Source organism: Nylanderia fulva, unplaced genomic scaffold (genome assembly GCF_048542155.1).
Source record: "Nylanderia fulva isolate GAGA-0341 unplaced genomic scaffold, ASM4854215v1 Scaffold1761, whole genome shotgun sequence".
Classification (NCBI taxonomy): Eukaryota; Metazoa; Arthropoda; class Insecta; order Hymenoptera; family Formicidae; genus Nylanderia; species Nylanderia fulva.
In genome coordinates this window covers 1-5,284 of record NW_028190014.1, presented here as the reverse complement: position 1 = coordinate 5,284, position 5,284 = coordinate 1, and the positions used below count along the sequence as shown (strand labels likewise).

Genomic DNA, 5,284 nt, shown 5'->3' with positions numbered 1-5,284 from the left:
ATTTTTAAAAAAAAAAATCAAATTTAAAAAAGGAAACCTTCTCTTTTTTAAAAATTTTAAAAAAGGAGTTTCAAATATTTTATGATTTTTTCTCCGATTTTTTATACATATTTATTGTTTTAAGAAATTATTAAAAATAGAGTTTTGTGTCGGTGTAAAAGAGGAATATAAATAGATTGGAGCAAAGTTAAAAAATTTGTCTGTGCAAATGTTTTAAAAAAATAAAATGTGTTAAATATGCAATAAAAATAAAATTAGAAAAAATATTTTTTTAAGAAGATTTGTAATTTCGTTTCTAGAACAAAGCTAAATATTTATATATATTTTATTTTTGAAAAATTGATTTAATTGATAGATTCAGATAAAAATATATGTCACAGTCACACAAAGGGGGGCCCACAATTAATGATATTAAAATTACAGTGTAATTATGTTTATTTAAAAAACAGTCACAATTTAAAAAATATAATACAAATATTTATATTTATATTCGCATAATTATTTCAGCTTATAATAATAAAATGAAGCAGAACAAATTGAAAAAAAGAAAAATTTAGCATAACTGTGTGTATATATTTCATGATATATTACATCATATATATATTACAAAAAAAAAAAATTTAAAATGACTTGCGAGAAAAATGATTCAATATTTTTTTTATTTAACGATTCGATAAAATATAAATTGTAATTTTTGCTAATTATTGAAAATTTTAAATGATTGTTAGTTAAATATATATTAAATATTTGTATTATATATTTACGTACTTCATTCGGAAAATTACATTAAAACATTAAGAATTATCTATAATCTTAAATTTTAATGTCACGGATAATAATAAATTTTATTAATATTTTATATTAACATATTTTTTAAATAAAATAGATATAGACAATAAAGTCTTTCAGAGCCCAACGTAGATTCTAAAGAGATCTAAAAGATATTCTTTTTTCAGATAAAATACAATTATCTAACTTGAGATCAAGAATGTTCATGTAGTATAAAAAGTATGCAAATTTTAAAGTTTATAAATGAAAATTTTTTTTGAAATAAGATACAAAGCTCAAAAAAAAGACACATATACATATATATGTATATATGTATATGTATATATATGCTCATGCGCAGATAGAGCCACGCATAACGGTCAGAGGTAGTTGAAAAGTTCTGATGTAAAGTATAAAAGTGAATGTAACGGTAACTGGTTAGTCAACAGGAGGTCGTCTCTTCTTTAGGCGTAGCACACAGATTTTTTTACGTCCTAATATCTCAACGAAAATGTTATTCAAAGTGATGACCATTTGCATCCTTGTTGCGCTCGGCGGGCTTATTTTGTGCCGCGGAAATGTGGGATGTAATCGGCATGACTTTGATCTACCAAATAAAATACTACTACAATCGGAGCAATATATCATTTTGACGATATATTTTAACGCAAAATATAATAAGACAGGTAAGAAGCAGAAAAAAATATGGCTTATTTGTATAAATTTCAAATAAATACCTACTGAAAAAAACTATAAAAATTGAACAATATATTATAATAAATAACAAAACTATATAACTTTTCAAAATTAATATTACTTTTTACAACAATTTTATATTTGCAAAAAATATTAAATATAGATATAGAATTAAATATAAAAATTAGATTAAATTAGATTAAATATAGAATTACATATAGAAATTAAATATAAAATTATCAAAAATAAATTACAATGATTTATTTACAATCAATATTTAAATTTTTTATATGTTTGTATTTTTGTAAAATTTATTTTACAAAATTACCAAAATAAAAAAATTTTTTTTAAAACAATGAGTTCTAATAATATGATATGTGTATAGTATTATTTACAATTTTAATTATTTCAAGTTCAATTAAAGTTAGAATAGTATTTTGTTAATATTTTTTTATATTTATTGCAATAATTTTTCTTTTCCGATCTACCTTCAGTATCGAATAAAATTGCAATTGTAAAATGGGGGTTCTAAAGGTATAGGAGCGGAAGTAGTTAAGAAATTGTTACAGTGGGGATATGGAAGTAATTATCGGTGATTACAGCTATTAATTAATTATTGTCAGTTTTAACATTACCATACCCCTAACATAAGCTTTTCAGAAATCAAATCTAATCTAAAAATAATGTACTCTCTATAAATTTCTGTAATACTAGTAAAATGAATGCTAAAATTTAAAAAAACTACAAAAAATAGAATTGATTTCAGTTTGATTTTTAAGAAATTCATATGTTAATACAACGAACCTTTGTTAGCTTGTAGAACAACTACCGCGGGTGAAAAGCTTTCCTCGAAAATTTGAAAATCTGGCATCACCAGCGGACGGGCAAGGTTACAAGCTTGATAATTGCTCTCTCGACCGGTAAGAGAATTGCGAAGAAAATAAAAGCGGATTATGACAGAATTCACATATTAATCAAAACGTCGTCGGCGGCATGAAAAGAAATATAATTCATTTAAGTATGTAGAATGTAAAAAAGCTCGTACGAACTAAATAATAAAATATTCGTTGTTTTCTTCAGCTGGCGTTATGTTTATCCCGTATAGAGTAACAAAAGACGGTTTCGAAGAACAATGGCAGTAATTATTATCACATTTTTACTAACATCTCTTCTTCTACCATTAATAAAAATAGGAGGAAATCCTGATGATTGCAGTAGAATAATTAATATCACTCATGCGCTCATTATATAAGTGATATAGACTTCGCCTCCATCAATAATAGCTCAAAGTAATTATGTGTAAAAGAATGTGCTATTTTATCTATTTTCAAAATAGTTATTCAGAATTATTTAATTGTATATAATACTTATTTTCGATACAATTATTTATTATACCAGGGATACATTCTGACGCTAGCAGCGTAGGACAAGTAAATTAGCGCAGACGATATTTACAGTAACACTGCAAAAATTATTAACAGACAAATCGTTAAATGTGCTAGTATATTGCGTGCATCCAGGTATAGTAAATACAGATTTGTTCAAGGATACTATATTAGGCCGTTACAGATGGCTTATGATGGGATGGAAGGTAACAATATAACAAGAAATTAAAATTAAAATTTTTCTAATTTTTTAAAGTTATAGTTATAAATTAATTTGTTTTTGTTACAGACACCTGAGCAAGGAGCTATTCCAATAATATATGCCGCATGAATAAAGATATTGAAAGAAAAGGTGGGATATATATTAGTATTGCAAAGAATATGCTCTTCCTTCAGCAGCTTTAAAAGGAAATCCAAAAACAATTGTTTGAATTCTCCTTAAAAACAAGTACGGTTAAGCGATTTTTTCTAATATTTGTAACAAAAATTTACAATTATTATTTCATCATATATGTATGTCGATAAAACCATTTACATTTTAAAAACGATAAAAAAATTAGCATGTTTTTTACATTTAAAAAATCATGCATTAAACTTATTCTAATTCTACTCATAAGAAAAATGTGTTGAATACTTTAAATATATAAAATATTTGAATATACTAAAACATGCAAGTATTCCAGGTTTCTGTTCTTTATGTTACAAGATAAAAATAGCATTTATAATATCGTTGCTTTGAAGGATGCATTTTATATGAAGTAATTTACACAGATATTTATACAGATTAGATCTATACATAATTTTTTACGATCTCAAATTTGATATCATATAATATCATTTCCCAATTCTGTCCTTAAGAAAATTAGTATATATATAAGGCTCAATATGATTTTATTACAAATTGTGTGATTTATATTATCATTATAATAACCTACATTACATAGTGTAACAAAATGTATTATTGCATATATAACATAAATCTTTGGAATATAATTTATTATTATTATATAAACTAATAGTTATATAAATTTGCCTGAATTTAAGATCTTAACTGTAAATATAATAAGAAATTAAAATACAATTAATTTTATATACAAAACATATGTTAATATTTTTCCAAAAATTATAGAGTTTATTAATATAATGCAAATTAAATTGTTTGAAAAAATGAATAAAGATTAGATATGTTTAATAATTTCATATTCCTCAATTTAATCGAATTTTCTTAAAAAGATGAACATTTATCGCTGAAATCAATTTCAAAAGAGAATTCAATATTGAAAGAGAAAATCTAATAATGATTGAGAAATAAAAGCTACAACTATCTTAAAAGTTCATAAAAAGTTCAGCGACAAATAATTTATAGCAATATGCATATTATTTATAACAATTGTATTATTATGTATAAAATATAAAAACACGTGTGAGAGAGACTAGAGCACTGTGCCAAAATATTAATACAGCACTAGCAATGTACAGGTATAATGAGATCTTACTCTGTAGAAGCAAATAAAAATAAACATTTTCACATTTTAAACATTACACAAAATACAAATAGATAACTAATAATTAATCATTGCTTATAATCATAAATGTAAATACAATAAAAATCAGATCACATAAAAAAATAATTAATCTAGATATTCTACCATAATATCATATACATTTTGCAGTTCTTTCTTTTAGATTTAGATTATTTAGATTATAAAACAGAATTCATTTATCTATTAAGATAAAAAAATAATTTTCATTGATTATATATACTGCATGAGAGTTACAATATCATTTATGTTTTCATATGCTATTATGAATACATATACATATAGTGAGCTGCTATTTTTTAAATAGCACGTGTGTGTGTGTGGTGTGTGTGTGTGTGTATGTATGATAATACATATAAATATTGCACATTAGAAATAACTTTATACACTGTAGGCTTGTGTAATGTCTTGTAAAAATCTTATTATTATTATTAAGATTTTAGAAAAATATCAAAATCCATATTGTGATAATTAATATGTACTTTAAAGTAACAAAAGTACTGCAGTTATGTAAAATGCATTTCTCTCTACGGCATATGGAAATAAATACTTAAATAATTTAACATCACACAGAGAAGCAGTATTACTTCAATATAATAAAAAAACTGATAATAAAGCATACCTATTTGATAATAGAGCATTAATTGCACTATAAAAATTTAAATATATATATGTATAAAATTTAATGTCCTATAAAAGCTAGTGCTTAATAATATATTTAAATTCTTGTCTCTTGACTATATTAAATATATCTTACAACATAGTATAATGCAACGTAACATATAATATACACTAAACAACAAACACTATCACTCTTTTTAAAGATATATAGATGTTTTCTATGTTATCAAATATTGATACACTTGATATTCAATCACCATGTCTATAAAAAGA

The 5,284-nt window shown here is 23.5% G+C and overlaps 1 pseudogene; it reads left to right on the top strand.

The window, feature by feature from the left end:
* The first annotated feature begins 1,279 nt into the window (after nucleotides 1-1,279).
* Nucleotides 1,280-3,330, top strand: LOC146723676 (polyprenol dehydrogenase-like; annotated as a pseudogene).
* The last annotated feature ends 1,954 nt before the right edge of the window (nucleotides 3,331-5,284 follow it).